At 37.5% G+C, this 21,650-nt stretch overlaps 1 protein-coding gene across 2 annotated transcripts in view; it reads right to left on the reverse strand.

Annotated features, from left to right (window-relative positions):
* Positions 1 to 16,060, reverse strand: part of tbl1xr1a (TBL1X/Y related 1a) — a 65,476-nt gene extending 49,416 nt beyond the window's left edge. Inside the window, exon 1 of one of the 2 annotated variants that reach the window (XM_084394585.1) lies at positions 15,629 to 16,060. The gene's annotated coding sequence lies outside the window, so the exon portion shown is untranslated. The remainder of the gene's footprint in view (positions 1 to 15,628) is intronic. The other variant, XM_084394586.1, reaches the window with a different exon arrangement.
* Between the last annotated feature and the right edge of the window lie 5,590 nt (positions 16,061 to 21,650).

Raw genomic sequence — 21,650 nt, forward strand, 5'->3', positions numbered from 1 at the left:
TGTTCATTTACGGGCCTGAGAGAGTATGAATTACCTCAGTCTGCAGCATTTCTCTATTAACAGTGAAGTGGTGAGTTTAATTGCTTGAAAAAAAAATGATGTCACGAACTCCTTGCAGAGAAATATAATTTAGCTCTTCAGTGGTGAAGCTATTTTATTGACAAAAATTGCAGGGCAGTGTTGAGAAGTTTCTGTGTTGTTGATCTTTTCTGTGTGCGTGCAACGCGATCTGTGTGAGTGACTGTGTGTGTGCGTGAGCTACAGTGAAGAAAGCACATTACTTTAGAACACTTCTAATTTTTGAACAATTTTACTTCAATGTAGATAGTCTGTTAATTAGTGCAATGATAACCTACAAGCAATGATTTTAATTAATATATTAGAATGAGTAAATAATTATTTATGTACTAAACAGGAAGAAAACAATCAGAATATTGTACCTGGTGGGAGTGCCAAATGTTAACATGAAACCTATATTGTTACAGTGCTACAGAGGCCCTTCATAATGCAGAGGGGAACTATAGTTAGCAACGCTACTATAGCATGCCGTTTTTAATAAACAGCTGTTATACTAAATTCTGCTGAGGTGAAATTTAGTGCAGACCCATATCATGATATATATTGTATCATGGCCTCTGTATCAGGATACGCATCATATCGTGACTTTGTTATACATAGCCCTATCCTATACATAGGATACACAGCCCTAGCTGTCATTAACGATTATTTCTGTAATCGAGTAATCAGTCGATTATTTTGATGATTAATCGAGTGATCAGATCATTTTTTGTGGTAATAAAATAGACTGGTAATGAAATCCATATATAATGGCAATGAGGCAATAATTATTAGTTCAAATAAAGTATCAAAAGCAAGTAATCATATGGTTTTGTTGAATAACACTGGAAAATGCATAATGTAATATACATAAAATACACGTAACTTACTGTACATAATGTATTATAGCAAATGCCTGCAGAGGGCGCCAATGGCCTGGTGACTGTCGTTGTTACACTTTACAGCTGATCAAATCCTTGTTTAATATTGAGCAAAAATTTAGGCTAATTCAAATGTCCACTTAATCTTTACTATAGAAATGACACAGCCACTCTAATTTCTTGAACAAAAACATCAAAACGAGGGTTTAAACTTTTATTTTGAAATCGCGTTCACATATTAAGAAACATATTGATGTATTCTCCTGTGTTGATGTAGGTTTATATGATTTACGTTACAAATCTGGTGAGCAGAGATGGAGTTTGTTAACCAAGCTGCTTGTATGCATTCCACGCATACAAACGCATTACTTTGCTATGGACTGTATATGCATGATCAGACTAATCCTCGTAAACGGAGAATTTATTATCTTTATATACATGGGACGGGTAGGTCCACGGAGGCTTCCATGTCGTTCCGCCATCTTGAAAAACTACAATAGCAGAGGGGTACAAAAAGCATTTCCACAACGCGTTTTCGTTCAGAGCCAGCGTCACGTGACTGAAAGCAGCTGAACCGGACAAGAAGATTTGAGAGACGCTTGTCACTGCCCCGGCAAGTTTAAAAGGCTGCACTGCACGGTTATTTATAATGGAGGACCATACTTATGTGGAGCCACAGGACCGGAGATTGCAAAAAACAAGGGTTAATGTCGGGATAGCTTTTTCCAGGTGGAAAGAGTTGATGCAGGAGAAAGCTTTCAAAAGAGATGCTGAACTTGCCTGCTTTCTTCTCAACAGGTAGGCTAAGTCAATGTTACGGTCTAAATTACAAGCTTTTTTTCATTGCTTGGTCGCTTCTCTGCCTTTGGAAACTTTCAATTCTATCAAACATCCATTTGTTCGTTGTGTCAAGTTGCAGTTTGTTTGAAATAACAAACCTGTTCACCCGAAGGAAAACTCGATGAAGTGCTATTAGAAGACATCCTGTCATAGCTTTCTGTTACATAACGGCTACCGTAGAAGCAACACGCATTTGAAAAAGCGAGGCGCTGTAGAGCACTATTCGTTTGAATGCAAAATACAATTTCATATTGATATTTCATATTAAAATTCATATTCATATTTCATATTATAATTTTTAAATGGGTTTAATATTTCGTGCAGCCTAGGGGTGGGCGATCTGACAATTTTATATCGTGATTGATCTTGAAGACGTCCACAATCTACTTTTCAAGCGAATCATAGAGATCGTGATCTTTTACGACCTCTTTTATGATGGTCGTCCGTGGAATGAGCCACTTCTGGTATTTTGTCAGTTAATCGACACAGGTAAATAGCACAAAAGAAAATTCTAATTTAATCAAGGAATCAAGACAGCCCTACATAAATGAGATGCTCTTTTGCTGCTTATAGCGCATGAATGGTCTGAAATAAATTGTTTTGAATCATCAAGGCTTAAAAACACATTCAAATGATAAGCTTTCGTGACTGTGCAGCACGGCAACGTCACGTGAGGATAACCACGATAAGAGACAATAATGCAAAATCTCTACTGGTTGAAAAAGTTCTACCGGTTTATCATGTCTACTGGTATATCGGATATATAATATTGGATATAGCATCAAACCCTTACAAGTTGCTCGACAGTCCCCTCCTTTTTGGCCACAATGCAATGTATCCATAATGAAGCAGCAGCATGGTACAATAGAACATTTAACTTGAATGGTCATTCACCGTCAACAGAAATGCATAGAGATATTGAAGGAAAAATAATAATTTACTTCAATCAAAAAAATTAATCTCCCAGGATTCATGTTCATTTTATTTTTTTCCCCTAAAAACAACCAAAGCTCATTAACTGATCATTAACCGTTAACCGACAAGATTGTTAAATTAGAATTAAATTAAATTAGAATAGATAAGTGTCTGTGACCCATTTGTTTTCCAGGGATTTAGTTTTACATGCGCAAATAGCAGCATTAACAACAGAGCATGAGGATTCCCACATTGTCACATCACGCACATGCAGCGCTTCTGTTAATGGACAAAAGCAGAGTAAAATAATATAAGGAGTAAATAGGCCTGCACACAAAATACATTTCACTTAATTAACAGATTAACAAAGCAGAAAACAAAAAAAGCTGTGCAACAAGTAATATAGCCTATGCAGTCTTGCATTCCATGTAAAAAGTCTGGCAAGTAAAACAAAAACCAAAAATACTAATGGCGACTCGAGCTCCAGCGTGGTTGTATGAGCATCCCTACTCAAGCTGGCTGAAAAAAGTACACTCAGTGATTGCTTTTCACTGTCTTTTATACTCTAATCCATGCTGCTCATGAGATTTGAGAAATGCATCAATAACTCAAAACCTGAGCCAGAGAGATGAATTAACCACCTTGATCCAATTCTTTTCTGACATTAGAAATGCATTAGAAAATCCTGTGTGCACTGCAAAGAACCCATGAGGTGAATGTATTCAGAAGTAAGAGATACGAGTAACCAATGATCATCCACCATCCAGACCGGCCAACAAATCAAGATGCATCGAGTCATACTACGATTTGTCTCAGGCTCATGGGAGTGTGTCAATGCACAGGAAGACACTTCCAGGGATCTCCTCCCCCACCTCTGGTAACAATGCAGTGCTTCTTTCAGGGAATTACACTGTTCTGTTAGCCGTGCTGGGTTTGCCATCCAATTTAACAAGAATGCCACTTTTGATTTGCAGTTTGCTGGCAGAGTTTCAAACTTGAACTTTATAGCATATTCATTCCCTGGATGGCATCCTTGAAGTTTTAAAGCAAATGTCGCTTTGCAGCATCAGCAAAATATTTATTCTTGCAGAGAACAGCAATCGAGACAAGAACGAAATTACATGGGGAAAAAACGCTGTACAGCAACTAGGCTCAAAAACGTTCATAGGTCTCCCAGACCTAACCCATGTACCATCTCAGACCGCATCAGGAGACCCCAGGCACTTCTGTATTATTATTTGAATAGATGCATGAACATACATAGTCCTATCCCAGACGCTCTAAAAATAGAAATGTGTGTCAACTGCTGAACTTCCACATTCTTCATTTGATAAAACCATGTATGGGTCTGTTTCATTAATTCATTAAAGCAAAACTAGGTTTACAAGAGTCTGTGATGGATGTTAAAAGGAAAGCTACACACACCAATGGTTTGTCTGTAAAACTCAAAAAGGATAAGATTAACATATTAGTAGGGATGCAAAGGATGCACTGATCCAATATTCAGAATTTTTGCTGGCATAGGTATCGATCAGAATGATGAGTGCCAATCCAAATCCGATACTGTGCATACTTGGGGTGCGATGCAGTCAATGATAATATCATAATTGTTGTTTTAACGATATGCGATCTGACATTAGAGAATATCTCACTTTACAAAAACACATCCAGAGAGTGCACGCATGCTCTACGTGATGTATTCTAGTAGGTTAGAGTAGTGCGTGTGAGCAATGCATAGAGTGCACGCTTTCACTGCGTGATTTAGTCTATTAAAATGCATCTATAATGCCCCCAAGATTCAAGATAAGGGGCAAAAATGCCCCGTATGTCTTTTATATGTATATAATTTAATATAGTTAATATCACATGAAGAGTGCTCTTTTTTTCCTCTCCAAATATCAGCACGATTACAAATGTGATATTGATTTTAGACAACAGTTCAATAAACAAGAAGTTAATATTAAGTGACTTACATTGTGACACAATATCCATTTCGCCAACGTAAATAGTTCAAAACAAAGCCACAGGACTGTTTTGCGTCTCTGAGCAAAACACGGCGGTGAATGACCGAATCGTCTGAATGAATGATTCAATGACTCACTCATTAAGACAGTCAAATGCTTTGTTCCTGAATGAATCAGCTGTTTGAATGAGTTGGTTGAATCACAATGAGCACGTTTACATGCACACCAGTATGCTGATAACTCACAAAAATCAGCTTATTGAAATAACCTGTTATCCGGGTTTACATACAAACCAAGAACCCGACAACGCAAGTAAACCGCGTTTACAAGACTTTATTAATAAATCAGGTTTTTCCCGGTAGTGACGTTAAAACCTAATATTTTGCGTATCTGACTCTGAATCTGAGTATTTAATTTGCTATGTCGGTTGTGATGTTAAATAAAGCATTCAAAACAGAAGAAGAATATTGCAATATGCCAGCGGAAAACTTACGGCTCATATATTATCCTCATGCAGTTACAGATGCAAAATTACAAGAGAGCACTTTCATACATTTTTTGGATCAAGAAAGAGTCTGCGATATATTTCCTCCTCCCTTACTGCAAAACACTCGCTCTGTCTGGATGCGCATAAATCCACAGTAAGGACACGTTCCTGTCACATTTCACACATGCGCACTTCAATAAGCCGACAGAAATCGAAGTAAGGGGCAAAAATCGAGCTGTGACGATCGGTTTATGCATAAGCCGTTTATGACCTTACTCCGATAAAGGAAAATGGGTTAACGCGCTTACATGATCACATGCGTTGTCGGCTTATTAAGCATAATCAGGTTAAGAACATGCATGTTAACGCACTCAATGACTCACTCAATAACAGTGACTTACTGCCAACTACTGGTGGTTTTAATTTCATATTTAAAGTATATTTTCATTTTTACAATCATTTCAAATATCAATATTCAACGTTTTAGAACATCAAAACATTATTTATGCATTTGAACCTGCAGGTTAGCCTAAATGCTTTCATGTCGCCTCTGAGCTGCAGTAAACAGTGTGTAAAGACATGTCACTTCAGATGCAGCTTCTGTGTTTCCTCTGCATTGCAATAAATTTTGTTGATACGGATTTCATTTGATTAGCCCTATTGTGTCTTATTATTCTAATTGAATTTGTTGATTAAATGTAAGAATTTCGACACAAAAGATGATGTATACATTTAATTAGGTTATAAAAAATGGCTTTATAAAAGTTAAAATGCTCATAAAAGGTAAAAATCTATTTAAACGTATTGGAAAAGATCATTTTACCACCGCACAGAATATGAAGAATATCAAAAACTTTAGGAGTCAGCGGTCCACGGTAGGCCTAACCCTGCCAAGGTACCAGCCCAATAACATACTCAGCAAATTATTGTCTAAATATTGTTATAACTAAAACCCCAGAAAGTATCGAGATATCATTTTTTGTTAATATCGCACACCCCTTGTGAATACTAGCCTATTGTTTTAAAGCTCCACAAAAGGCAAACAAAAACATCAGAAAGCACCACAAAAGTGTTTGTGAACAATATTCCAAGTCTTTCAAAGCCATTTGATAGTCTAATGTAAGAGACAGATTAATATTTTAGTTGTTAAATTAAAGTGGATGGAAACTCTTCCCTCTGCTACGGCTGTCAGTCATTTTCCATTCAGCATTCAAACAGTGCGTCGCGTTCGGTTACGACAGTCAGCATTGTAAAACTCTCCCCAAAATGATTCAATGTTTCCATTATTAATCTTGATTTGTAAATAAAGGTCTGTAGATTTGTATACAATGACGTCTTATCTTGCCTGGAGTTTATTGCCGTTTCTAAATGATGTGGCACACGCTACTACTACTATGATCACATCACTGAAGTAGAGAGGACTTTGAACCGAATACCAATTTCTTGATTTTTGATTCTCATTTTGATTAATCAATAGCGTGCCTCCCATCCAATAAATCTCAACACGTTTTGTGCCTTGTTACTTTTGATATGAAATAAAGTCTCAGCTTTCAAATTCTGTTTTATTACGAAATTCAAACAATGATTACCGTTTTGGCTCTCTTTAATGTGGCGTGACAAATCTCTGCAGCAGAGGCATGATACAGAATCGTATCGGTTGTGAAAAAGGGTATCGGTGCATCCCTACCTAAGCCCATTTAAAAGCAAAACGTGATGACAAACACTAGGCTGAGCAATACAGCTAAAAAAAACAATTATATTTTAAGGGTGCTCCGAACAGGATGTAGCCTAATGTTTAAGTCCAATGATGAAGTAGTTACAAATAACGACAGTCTTTATTAAACATCAGCCAACAACTCGAAACAGTGTGCCATGCACAAACAAACACCAACGATACCGGACTAAGAATGAGAGAAGGTGAGGAACCTAAATACACATGGTGATGAATTAAATAATGAACAGCTGTGATGATGAAATGAATATCCATGGAAAGTGATTATGGCAGGGAAAAGGAGAACAGAGGACCACAGGAAAACAGGTGACTGAAAAACAAAAACAAAACCGAGCATAACTGTATCACAGGATTTGTGGGGCCGATCCCTGGAAACAGTATTGGTCAATACCAATCACAGATACTGATCACCGAAATAAATAATCGGCCAACTATTCTTAACAAAGTTATTTTCTCTGTCTTGTTTGATTTACATTAAATGACAGCGGGCAGGAATATTAGGCTGCTGTCACTTTAAGATCTGCAAGGGTCCAATATACTGTTATGCGTTTTCTTTGTCAACTGTTTACATTCACTTAAAACATAACCGAATGCGTTTACGAGGATATTCTGCCATATTTTTGTGTCCGTTCAAGTGCAAAAAGATGCGGAAAAAAACTCTGTTTAGTCTCGCGCATTATTCAGTATGAGAGGTGGCTTTCTGTGGGCATGTTTGGATGTGTGTGCACAGCACGGAAAAGGTGCGCTGATCGTCTTGCGCTTGAATGGTTTAAAGTAATATTAAAATGCATACAAAGGAATCCATAAGTATCGATAATTTTATAACAAAATTAATTTTATAACCCTAGATTTGTAAAGGGATGTGACATTTGTGAAGCACGTTCAAATCGGTTGACCAATCACAACAGACTGGTCCAGCTGACCAATCAGAGCACATTGCGCTTTTTGGAAGGAGGGGCTTCATAGAGAGGAACTAAACAGAGTGTTACAGACAGACTGCGAAGAAAGTTGCTGCAATAATGTAAAATATGCCAAAAAATTAATAAAAATAAACAAGCATGAAAATATTCTAGTAGACCACAAAAACTAAATCAAAAGGGCATAATATGATGTACGCAGTTTCTGCAACACTAGGGGCACCTAGAGGAATTCCAAAAAAGCATATTTTCGAACAACCTTGCAAACGCCCCTTACACTCATTATTTAATACGCGCATTTAAATACTTTTGTCAATCCAGAAACTTTGCAGTGAAAACAAAACTTGTTTATTTTCATTAAAAATTCAGATTGTGAATGGGTAATAAACAATCACTAAGGCTGTCAATCTCTAAAGCACAAGCTAACTGAATTCTGCATTCTTGCAAAAACTCCAGTTATAATAAAAAAGCTGTCTTAATTGTACAGTGGATCTCTTATTTACATATTATACAAGTCTTTGTTGGTTATAATGAAAAGATTTGCAAGTTTGCGTCTCGTGTTGAACAAAACAAAACCTTGTGCGTTTTTTCAGTGGTGTCAAGCGGATTCTGATGCCAACTTACTTACTAGCACCTCTGATCGTCCATTGTGTTCACGCACCAAAATATATGTTGACGTTCACTGCATCAATGACTACATTTACATGTGCACCAATAATGTGATTATTTCTAATAATCAGAGTAAGGTCTTAATCGCAGTAAGACGTTTACATGACACGAGCAGACCTCTTCACTCCAGGCAGTTTACAAGCAATTTTCATTATTCTGATCAAGTATATTTATACCACACTCAGATAGACATACAGTATGCAGGTTACCGCCTATTGTTGTAATCTACTCATACTAGGGCTGTCACTTTTGAGAAAAATTTAATTCGAACGGATATCAAATATCAAGCAATGTATTCGAATATATTCGAATATCTACGAAAAAAAACAAAAAAAAAACACCGTAACGGAAATTAAATCACAAATTTATTAACAGTCTGACAGCCATAAACAAGACTCAGGCCACAGCCTGTCTGAAAAAAAAAAATCGACTTAATGTTTGAAACAGCAGGTTATCAACTTAATCTAGGCCTATATGAAATGTCACTATGCATAGCCAATCACAAAATTAGGCTACATGGAAAAAAAGGTGCCGACCGTGAGCGCAAAGATTGGATGTCGAGGATGCGTAGGTAAACCGTTTTTTGCAAATTCGGCAAACTAATTTATCTTTAACGGTTACTTTACCATCTACGGTGTAGAACCCAAAATATTTCCAGACACTACTTTTTAGATGAGTTGGGTCGTAATTGTCCGCTCAGGCTGGTCATTCTGTGCGTTATCTTCCATTTTCAAAACAGGGTGGCTGTTGGCTATTATTCGCTTGATTTGGTCATAGGCCTACGCTACAATACGTTTAGAGCGCCTGCTACTGGACGAGATGGCAAACAATAAAATAAAAACAAACGGCCTAATCATAGACTGTAAAAAATGCGCTACACATGGCACTTTAAAAACTGGATAGTTTATTTATAGTTCGATTACGGATATTTCACGTCATGTTCGAATGCATATTCGAATATCGAATAAAAAGTGACAGCCCTAACTCACACCAACTTTTTTTTTTAAATTGCAATTTTTCCACGCCATGATGCCGGGTTCGCCTACGCAGCCGTTGCGTTCTTCGTGCCGTCTGGATGAAGATACAGAGCAAAGACTGTGCAGCGAGTTGTGTTGACAGAGTTCAGCGATTTGGAGAAGAGAAAACTTCAGAATAATTTCACACAGGTAATTCATGAAGTTGTTTGAACAACACACGGCATCCGTGTAGAACCGAGCACACACGCTCAGAGGAGCGTTTCCCGTACAACGACGTAACTCGCTGCTTCACTACCACATGCATCGTTGAAGAAATCAACTAGCTAGTCACGACTGTTTCCCGAAACCGTATTGTAGCAAATTGGTCGATCAACCACGTTGGTTAATGATGTCATGCACGTGGTGGAGTAATAACAACTTTTAATGAATCTGTTTGAGATTGAATTAATGCTAGATGTTTTGCTATAAATTACAGACATGGCATTTGAGGACTAATTCTCATTTTTCTCAATTATTAAGCTTTATTTCCAGATTCAATCATAGGCTCGTTCTTACGTACTAGAGCACATACGCACATGCCAAAATGCACTCTTCAAAAACGAGGGTTTAAATCTCTTGACAAACTGAAAGACGTAAATGACATTTGTATGTATTCTTTAAAATAAAAAAGATACAGGTTGTACTGAATGTCAGCTTGCTTATTTTGCTCGAGATAAGGATTTATTGAGTCTATTATAGTTTATTGAGTATTGATGGATTTACACATGTCATGCAAACCATAAACTATGCTTCTAACCACAGCTCGAGAGCTGTCGTTCAGACCACACAACTTTGCGACGCTGTTTGCGGCAAACACCAACTTGCGACCATAGTTGGGTAACACCCCAGAGCGGTAATAATACGATTAGGGTGTTAGGCTACATGCCTGTTTATTGTGATTAAAATTGGCATACGTCACATAGTTTAATGTGAGTATGGTTACTACGATTATGATTGAATTATCACATTTATATGAGGTAAAGTTTAATCGCAATATTGTCAAAATCCCATTATAATCGTGCATGTAAACACACTCAATGTCACAAAGTGAACTGAAAAAGTTTCATGACAAACTGTCATGCCTTTGAAATGTTTCCATAATTCTCAAACAACATGTGCCCTTTATACTAGGAAGAGCAAATTTACATGTTGAACTTGACCTTCAGGTCACACACAACAGAAGTATGTGGCCGTGTGGGTGGGGGGAGGGGAGCTACTGAGGTTTTATTAGTCTGAAAGAGAGCAGGAAGAGACAAATGAACAGCTAAAGCACGGGTCAGGAGTACGCCCATCCCCCAAACACAACCAGTCTGCAAGTTTCAGCTCTCCTCGCTCAAGTAACCTTTAATCTGGGAAACAAAACCAACATGATCTGATATATGACTGCCCCCAAGGACCTCTGTGAGGAACGCTGCCCTAACACAAAATATTTGCATATCACCCATAAGCTGTTGCATAACAGTTATCTGGCCAGAAATGTTATATTAGGTCATCCTAATAGACAACTTAAAAAGCTAGCACATGGCTGAAAGAAAATGTGTAAGGAGATCATTCTACTGCCGATTTATCATGAAATAATCTGAGAAACAGAGAGATGTTATGAGAAAACAAGTGTTACTCGTTGGCAAAGAAAAGGGGAAGTTACTTTCTGAAATTTTACTTCCACTTACGATCACATCTGTGTTTCACAGAACCTGAGGCAACATAGACAAAGGTAAACAGCCAGAGGTCAGACAACATAATAAAAACAAGATTCATTACCGTGGATCATATTATAGTTGAGTAAAACCACGTCTGAAAGCCTTTACTTCCTCATATTTGTGCTAGTTAGTAAACGAGTCATCATTTTAGAGTCCCTAAATGGTTTACAGGATTAACTAATGTTTACGATTTATTTTAAAAAATACATATATTGCATGCAGAGATATTCCCACCCAAACCTTACACAATGCTTTCATTATTTGTATCTTTTGTAAAGCGTCTTGTGAGTACCTTACAGTTTTCTATAAATAAAATGTATTAACATTATTATAGTCACTATTTGATTTATTCAATATGCATCCCTGCATGTCATTAATTACCTTATCATTCAGACTGCATTCCTCCTTAGCCTGAATTATGAAAGTGCTGTGCTATTTTTTATGCTTTCACAACACTGCAAAACTATGTATAACAGCACATCTGAACTCGCTGTAACTGATATCTAAATTTAGTCAGCAAGCAGTTTCTGGGAATCATTCACAGAGGGAAGCTGACCATGGTGAAGTCAATCACACCAGGGACCGTCCTGCACGTCTACAGCGGGACGCCTCTTCCCCCCCCCAAACACACACGCAGAACCACAAAATGAGCCATGATAACCCAGACAGACGAGGTGCTGAAAAAGGCTTCATCAGATCAGGTGTCAAATACAACCATAAACTGCACTTACTTTAAATGTAATGCCATTTTTTATACTTCCATCTATATAAAATGCATATTCAGAGACAACTATAAGTAAGCCATTCGATGGCTGAATCCCCTGAGAAGTGTCGGCCTATCCAAACAATGAGAGATAACCTTATTATCAGATAACCTGTTTGAAAACAGGCATTTTTGCTAATTATTTTAGCATAAATGTATACTATGTATTATTCATATATTTTCAGATATTTCTTAGGGGTCCTAACTTAAAAACACAACAAACACCCATGGTTAATGCTCAAAAACATTATGAGACCTGATGCAACAGCAAATGACATCAGTATGAACGCATTTGGACGCAAGTATGGTGTTTGAAAGGGGATGAACGTAAAAACACTTTTTGGTCAACCATTAGGGCTTTTCACACTTGAAATAGTTAACCCTGGGTAAACAGAATCCTGAGCTATCTTACTTTATGTTTCACACTGCTCATATTTTCTGAATGGACTTTTCAGACTATAAAGGTAAGAATGAAATGGTCTCTTCTTCACTTCCATTGAGGCATTTTCCATCCCTGTTAGGACATTTTTCCCCTCAAACGCTGAAACAACGCTTTACCAAGAGCAGTATTTCCGTGATTGTCCAAAGCACGTGAATATGAGTCACACGTGACATGATTTGGTTGTTGGTTGTTAGTCGTAACATTGTAACCACATCGATTCAACTGTACACGATTGGCACTGCAATGTAGGGTTAACAGCACAAAAGCGGTGCTAACACAAGTGTGAAATGCTAGCCAGGGTTAAAAATAGGGTTTAGAGCGACAATAACCCGGGGTTAAGTGCAGTGTGAAAAGCCCTATTGTGTCTTTAAAACCTACATTTTAATAGAGAATTTTGAAGTCGGAAAGTATTAGCTAGCTTTTTCGAAAACGTAATATATTAACACAACAGACAAAACAGGCTTTTATTTTACTTGATATGTTTACTAAAATTCCCTGTCAGTTTTTAAAGGGACAGTTCACCCAAAAATGAAATTTGTGTCATTAATTATTCACACAGTTCCAAACACGTAAGACCTTCGTTCATCTTCGGAACACAAATTAAGATATTTTTGATGAAATCCGAGAGCTTTCCGAGACAGCAACGTCATAACCACTTTCAAGGCCAAGAAAGGTAGTAAAGATATCGTTAAAATAGTCATCATGTGACTACGGTGGTTCAACCTTAATGTTATGAAGCGACGAGAATAACATAACGACTTATTAAACTATTTTAATCAGTCACATACGCTGTTCACGTTGTAAACGCAGTGCAGCGCTTCCGGGTTCTACGTCAGAACGCCGGCTCAGTATTGGCCGACGTTGTTCATGTGAGCACCACGATGCATGCGTGCCATAGTCGGCCAATACCGCCGTTGTCACATTTCAAAACTAATTTGTATTCTACAGTATCCTCCTAATTTTTAACATAAGAGCAGACATGGCCATTTTTACCTTGAAGGCAAGGCTTCAGTCGCTTCCAGTTATTTTAGCTAAAAAAAAAAAAAAAACACTATGATGTTATGGTGCTTGATACTGCAAACTGCTTTTTGTTATCGTATTATATTTGTTATCAGGTCCATAAACGTCCTGGTGTGTAGGGCAAATAGTACTATCATTTACTGCGCTTTGTTATTCTTCTAGTTATTTACCTATAGTGGCTAATGAATCAGTCTCGCACGTTCACAGGAAATAGCTTCTGCATCGAAAAATAAGGTGGAAATATTGATGCAGAAGTCTGCAGTACAGTGTTATTTCAAACATAGCATGTGATTGACAGATCTGATAGCAGGCCACCAACCATATAATTCACAAATCGATCAAGAAACAGACCCGAATCATTTTAACTTGACTCGTACTCAACGTTAAACAAATAAAGCGGCAACACTACGGCGTCTCCTAGGACAAATGTTCATAGAAACCAAAGAGATAATGCCAAATTGAGTTTGTTTACTTGTTGCCCTCCATGTTTGATGCAATCACTGTGTGCGACCAACTGCTGAAGAAATCGAGACGCAGACTTTCCCCAATTAAAAGTCCGCTTTAGATATTACCAGTCAGTTTATGATCAATTACAGTATTAATACTGGATCGAATTGCATAACTACACAACAGTTACAGCAACTGTGTGCTTCAATGACCTTGCAGAAAATAACACAGGCCTTGTTCAAGAAAGCAGACCACGGCAGGCATTTTCAAGCTCACACCACCATCTGCCCATCTCATCTCAACCTTGAGGCTCAAGAGAAACAGGGTCAACGGCATCGCAACAGAGCACAGACGCAAACGTCACGTTTCAACACGCCGGCTGGCCCACTGCGATTCTGCTCCATGAGGGAAAGAAAGAGGGGGAAGGGAAAGAGGGGGGAAAAAAAGCGCAATAGATCAGATCTGTCTGTCCCATCCCCCACATCTTGCTTCAATCCACTCTCAGTCAGGCACAAGTTACATAACCGTGCCACTCTTCCACTTAGAGAGAGAGATGCAGATTTCAAACAAAGACTGACTCTAAGAGAATCTAAGACAGAATGTACTTATAATTTAAAAAGCTTTATTTGTATTTTTACTGCATTATTATTTATCATAGGCCTAATTTCGGAGGAGGTTGTGTAAAAACTAGCTAGGTTAACCTAACACACAATACTAAATGACTTTAGGGGTTGGTGATCTAAATATGTTGCATGTGAGCCATTACAATGGGAGTTTCCAGACACACATGGCCTTCAGATTACACACACACACACACACACACATTACAAAGCTCCCCACCCCCACAGTAGACTTAATACTATGATCCAAATACCACAAGCACACACATTTTTCTAACATAGACCAGCATTTTACACCCAAAATACAACTGTACTCTTTAAATGACTGCAATGTAAAAAACTAAAAAAAACTAAACCACAAGTCATATCTTATCTTGGTGCCATATGCATTGCATTATTTGACAATGACAGTGTATATAATCAGTGTGCATACTAAGAAATATCACTTTACATGTAAACAATTGTAAATTCATGATCCTGTCATTCAACACACACTCTTGTTTATCCAAACACTGAATGTGAGTTGAGCTCCCCTCCCCCACTCTCATACTGTGCATTGCCCACAACACTGTCATGTGCTTGTGCTGATCTTCATGTAGTCTTATTATAAACATGGATTATAATTTACATTATGTTCAAATGCTTTGTCTTTAAATAAAGAACAAAAGACTGTAACTCACAAATCATCACAAGTGTTTTTAAGAGGTGCATCACTTTAGCAGAATAATAGAAGAGCATTTCAGCTTAGTAGATTTTATGATGCACATCAGAATAGACGTTAAAAAATAAACTTATATTAAATTATATTAAAATACACCAATAATGAACATAACATTAGATGCAAATAATTCAATGTAATGCATAATTTACTTAAAATAATGTCAGAATTACATAGTAATGTTGTCTTATGAAATTGTTTTGCACACATCTAAACTACCAAACAATCTGAAGTGGTGCTGCATTTACGCGCGCGCACGCACACACACACACACACACACACACTGCTGCCCATCCCCCACCCAGTCAGATCCTCCAAAGAAATGCCCTTGCCAAATTATAAATCACTATGTATTATTATTAAAAACACACAGAGGTACAATAACGCACATATGCTGCTATACTATCGATATAACGAGTAAAAATTAATAAAACACTCACTTTAATACCCGGATGAGCGCGAGGACTGCCTTTCAATGCTTGTGTGGAATTTCCTCCTCCTCGACTATTTTGTCAAATATTGCTCAAACAAAGCGTTATAAAGCTGCTTTGAGGCGCCAGATCGTCAGATAAATTCCCAAAAAAGCGTCCGGTCCCGTTCGCATCGGCGTGGAGCGGAATAAAATCGTTTAAAAATAGATTTAAGAGCGATTGAGGTACATTGTGGGGCTGTTTGCTAGTGGAGAAAGAGCCAAACGGTTCAGGAGCAGCCAACGGCTTCAGACACTCAAACACTGGAGAGGTGACTTTCCAAGCGAAAATGGGGGAGGCCTGGGCGGTTGTCTCTGCAGCTTTGTTGAAACTGAAGGAGGAATATCGCAATAACATGCCTGTTCGTTCTATCTCGATCGGGATTTTACCCTAAACTGCGACACAGGTCTATAATTTAAGCGAGGATTATCCCTCCCATAATCGACGGGACTGTTTCTGACACATAAATGGCGATGTTTGTATATTGTAATAACACAATAAAAATGATTATACTATATTGTGGTGTTAAGATATATTGGTATTTTTTTGTTATTTGAATGGTTTTTCATACAATATTTTTGTTAAATGTTTTAATATTTTATTTTGTATTAATGTGCCATTTTTGTAGTCATTATTACAATGACGATTCATGTTGTTTTGTTTGTTTTCATGTAACGTTAACTTACTTGCTACTTATACTGCGATAGCTGTAATGATTTGTTTGCACAATTTAGGTCGGCAACTTGAATTTACGATAATTAACATGTAAATGCAGATTTTTGGTAGGTTCACGTCATTTTCTTAAAATGTAAATAAACAAAGTGTACGTTGTCGTCAAACTTATAATTAATAATTAACTTGACCATTGTGACATGTAAAATAGCGACAAAATGGCAGCAATCTTAACAGTTAAAGGGATAGTTCACCCAAAAATGAAAGCGCTGTCATCATTTACTCACGCTCAAGTTGTTTCAAAACCTGTATGAATTTCTTTATTCTTAACAGAAAATAAGATATTTTGAAGAATGTTGGTAACCAAACACTTGATGGGCCCCACTGACTTTCATAGTATGTTTTTCTACTTCTCCATACTATGGAAGTCAGTCAGTCCCTACCGTTAACTGTTTGGTTACCCATATTGTTTAAAATATCTTCTTTTGTATTCAGCAGAAATTCATACCAGTTTGGAACCACTTGAGGGTGAGTAAAGGATAACAGAATTTTAATTTTTGGGTGACCCTTTAAAGGTTGTTTTTTTACACATATTTCTGTTTGATATACTATTTTATTATAGCCACTATTACCTGGTGTGCTTTTTTGTTCTTAAAAATGTTGCACAAACATTTAAAGGGGAACTCACAAACATTTAAAGGGGAACTAACAAAAATGTAGTGATTAAATATTTTGCTGTCAACAACAACACATGGACCCATTTTGGCCCTGTGAGTGTTGCCATAGTAACAAGTCATTTCTTAAAATGAGAATGTGAACAGCTCTGAGTAGAATATCATGATTACAGTAATTCAAGAATTAAATAATAATAATAATTCATTACATTTATATAGCGCTTTTCTCGGCACGCAAAGCGCTTTTACATAAGGGGAATCTCCTCAACCACCACCAATGTGCAGAACCCACCTGAATGATGCAATGGTAGCCATATAAACGCCCACCACACACCAGCTTATAGGTGGAGAGGAGACAGAGTGATGAAGCCAATTAGTATGTATGTGGATGATTAGGAGACCATGATGGACAGAGGTCACTGGGCAAATTTGGCCAGGATGCCAAATGGGATTTTTTTGTGACCACAGAGAGTCAGGACCTCGGTTTTACGTCTCATCCGAAGGACGGTGCTCTTTCATAGTATAGTGTCCCATTCACTAAACTAGGGCGTTAGGACCCACACAGACCACAGGGTGAGCACCCCATGCTGGCCTCACTAACACCTCTTCCAGCAGCAACCTGGTTTTCCCAGGAGGTTTCCCATCCAGGTACTAACCAGGCTCAGCCCAGCATAGCTTCAGTGGGCAACCAGTCTTTGGCTACAGGGTGATATGGCTGCTGGTTGAACAGCATTAATCCTTGTTATGTGTTATATGGGATGGGGGAGGGGTGCGGTTGCCTCCAAAATAAATGCTAAATGTCATGATTATATGATTATTCGATTAATCACATGACCAGATGTAAAAATAATTTGGTTGCCATAGCAATCATGTTGGCCGTGTATGAAAAATGCTGTCAGTACACAGAGAAAGGCTTCAAGTTGCCTTTATCTTGTTGCTTTTTAAAGGCAGCACAGACAGTTTCTGCGGTTAGTGGAAAAAATAACAATGTCCATATCAGTTTTTTAAATCTTAAACGTAACTTGTAGTCATTGAATATTCAATTGGTTATTGCTAAAGCTGATTTGAATTTGTTGTAAATCACTATTGATGTTATGGCGCCTTGGAGGTTTTATACAAAAACGCTGTCTGTTAAGTCATTGAGCGACTAGCCAGAAAGGCTGGTTTTAAATACAGCCGTTGTGTTCTTTGGCTCTGTTGACACTCACTTCTTACTCTCGTTCTGTGTCCTAACACAATCACAGTGTTTAGGGTGGAGGGTTTGTGTCTGTTTGGTTGTAATCTTATCAAACCTCGAAGTGTGTAAAAGCCTTGAGCAGAAGGACTCTCCTCCTATCTTCTCTTGTCCTTTCGCCTTTTCTCCTTTCCATTCGAACATCTGTTTATCACAAATATCACTTCATACTAGATGAGGAAATTTGGTGGTTTAACTGAATCCTCAGCTAAAAATATGAAATGCGTCAGAAACCGCATACTGCCTGAGTAGGTACTACATTTGGTTTGAAACTTGCTCCATGTCTGTTAAAAAAAACATGACAGTGACCACATGTTGTATATAGTGCGTCAGAAATTTCATTCATACTAACTACATAAAATCATACTATATATATATATATATAGAGAGAGTATGATTTTGTGTAGTTAGTTGCAGTTGCAGTTGCATTGCTTCACTTCCATTTACAAAATCCACTCATGGTGATAGTATAACGTCCAGTGGATGCACACTTCAGAATCTCACCAGAAGTAGTTTGCTCTTAAAAATAAATTGCTTTTTTCGGCTCTCTGATTGGTGTAATTTTTCTGCACAGCATCATGGGTAATGTAGTTTTTCACCAGGAATTTCACTGTTAAACATGATTGTTTTAAAAATAAGCTGAAATAATGCGTGTTGATGGCTTCAGCAGAAGCAAATACCATGGATTAACAACCTCATAGCTCACAGTAGGTCTGTCTTTAAAGGTTTATAAGTTATCGTTCAAAATAAATTTCCTTATGGAGAAAATGAATAGAGTTTTTACTTACAGAACCCGACTGTTGCACACTATAATGGTTCTGTGAAGAACCTTTATAATCCACGAAACCTTTTTCATTGCAAAAAATGTTCATTATAGTGGAAAAGGGTTCTTTAGATTATTAAAATGTTCTTCACACTAGAAAAAAGAGGTTCTTTTAAGAACTGTTCGCTGAAGGGTTCTTTGGGAAACCCAAAATGGTTCCTTAATGGCATTGATGTGAAAACCTTTATTTTTAAGAGTGTATAGTCATTCGGGTATTTTGTCAACTGTTTTATAAATATTTTAATTTGGACATATCACTTGTTTCCTATACTGTTTTTCTCCGACTATATAGTGTGGAAGCAGGCATATTTGGACCCAGAGATTGATTCTTATTAAGAGAATATTGATACAGCAGCATGAGGTAAAAAAAATAATAATATTGATTTCCCCCCACTCCTATTGAATACCAAACACATTTTTTCCTTTTAAAGGGTCGGAGTCACTTCATCCATCCATTCATCCATCCATCCATCCATCCATCCATCCATCCATCCATCCATCCATCCATCCACAGTATCTCTCCATCCATCCTTCCATAGTATCATCCATCCATCCTTCCATTCATCCACAGTATCCATCCATCCATCCTTCCATCCAACCATCCATCCATCCATCCATCCATCCACCCAACCATCCATCCACCCACCCAACCAACCATCTATCCATTGTGCTTGAACTCCATTTAGTTGGTTTTTAAAATGAATATTCATTCTCCTACCCCAACTTTTTATCAGTAAACACTGATGATATATAAACTAAATAAAATAATAATGAATATTTCTGCTGTGGAGCTGCAGACAACAAGATGGAGACTGGGACTCTCTCCCATGGCTGAGGTTTCAATGGCTGCACTAACAAACAAAGCTGCATCCGAAGCCTTGAAAACAAGAGCAGGGCAGCCATCTGGTCCTCACAAGGGACACTGATAAATTTCATCGGGATTCAGGAGGAGAGAAAGACAGGGAGGCCGGATCAAGAGCGATTGTTCGAAGCGTGGCACAAAAGAAACTCCTCTGTGAGCTGCTGGAAACAAAGCAGGGAGAGGATGGGTGTCAGTGTTTAGTGTAGGGCTCTGGCTCAGGGACTGCAGGCTTCAGTGGCCATTAGTGTATACAACGTGGGAGGCAAAGGCAGGAGAGATTAGTGAATATTAAACAAATCTGTGTGTGTGGGTTTGCTGCCCAGGAGCATCTATAATTAAAATGCATGTTTGGACCAGAAAGGCTGTTTTGGTTAAAGGTGTTTGCGTGGTATATTCTTTCCCCCGCAAACTAGTTGTTGCCCAGTGGAAATGTGAAAGCAATGAAAGCTTGTCACCGTGGGACAAAAAGGCTCCCCGTACAAGCCTGATTAGAGGTTTAGAAGGTGCCAAAAGTCAGCATTTGACAATAGTTGTAGTCTGTCCAGGCCTCAAAAGCACACTGACAGGTTTATTAAAGGTTTTATAAAAAGCCTACAATAGAAATACTTTATATGGCTCAAATCCACCTGCTGAAAGAAAAAAATATATTTATTTTTTCAGGATCGTACTTTCCCAAGGGCATAAAAAAATAAAAAAAAAATAAAAAAAAAACCTTGTCGGTTTTAAAATACTACATTAAATCCCTGGCAGGTAAAAACTACAAATTTGAACATTTTACAAAAGACATAGCATAAGCACATTCAAACAAAAGAGCATGCTGGGAATTAGATGTCATACTCTGTTATTTTGAGAATTGTGGTTCATTATCATGGAGACAAAACACTAACAGAGAAAAGATTAAAATGGTACTTTGACACAAGAACTACTCTCTTGTAATTGTCTAGTACACTGACCCCCTCTGTTTGCTTTAAAAGGCAATTATATTTCAATGAAACTAATGCACCGTAATTTTATAAAATCGAGTGCTAATACAAACCTTAATTTAGTGATCTTCGGAGGACAAATGGTGATACAACAAACTACTGTTTTATTGCAAATAAGTCAACAAAAATATTATATTATTATTAACATTATTACTATAAAAACACATAAGATTTGACATGGAGTTTTGTTTCTAGATTTGGTTGTATGATCTCTGCCGCCTATAATTCACCAAACAAAACACATTGTGGCCATCATCACAAGCAACATTTATTCTCATTGAAAACCTGTATTTACTTTTTCGAGGATACAGTCTTTCTGTCTAATTTTGCTAGTTTACTACCAAACTACCAAATTTATGCCAAAAATATAGTTTGATTAGACACACAACCTAATGAAAATATATGGGAAGCATTGCACTTTATTATTCACATTTTGCAAAAAAAAAAAAATTCCCACAATCACTTTACATATGCATAATTCCTATTCATTTGTACACACACACATATTAGTGCTGTCAAATCGATTAATCGCATTTATAATATGAGTGTGTGTGTGTGTGTGTGTGTGTGTGTGTGTGTGTGTGTGTGTGTGTATGTGGGTTTGTATACAGTATATATATATATATATATATGCACAGACATGAACACAGACACACAAACACACGCCCACACACGACACACATATATTATAAAAACAACAAGGTTATATGTCAGACGCGATTAATCGTGATTAATCAATTTGAT

Source organism: Rutilus rutilus (assembly GCF_951802725.1).
Source record: "Rutilus rutilus genome assembly, chromosome: 22".
Taxonomy (NCBI): domain Eukaryota; kingdom Metazoa; phylum Chordata; class Actinopteri; order Cypriniformes; family Leuciscidae; genus Rutilus; species Rutilus rutilus.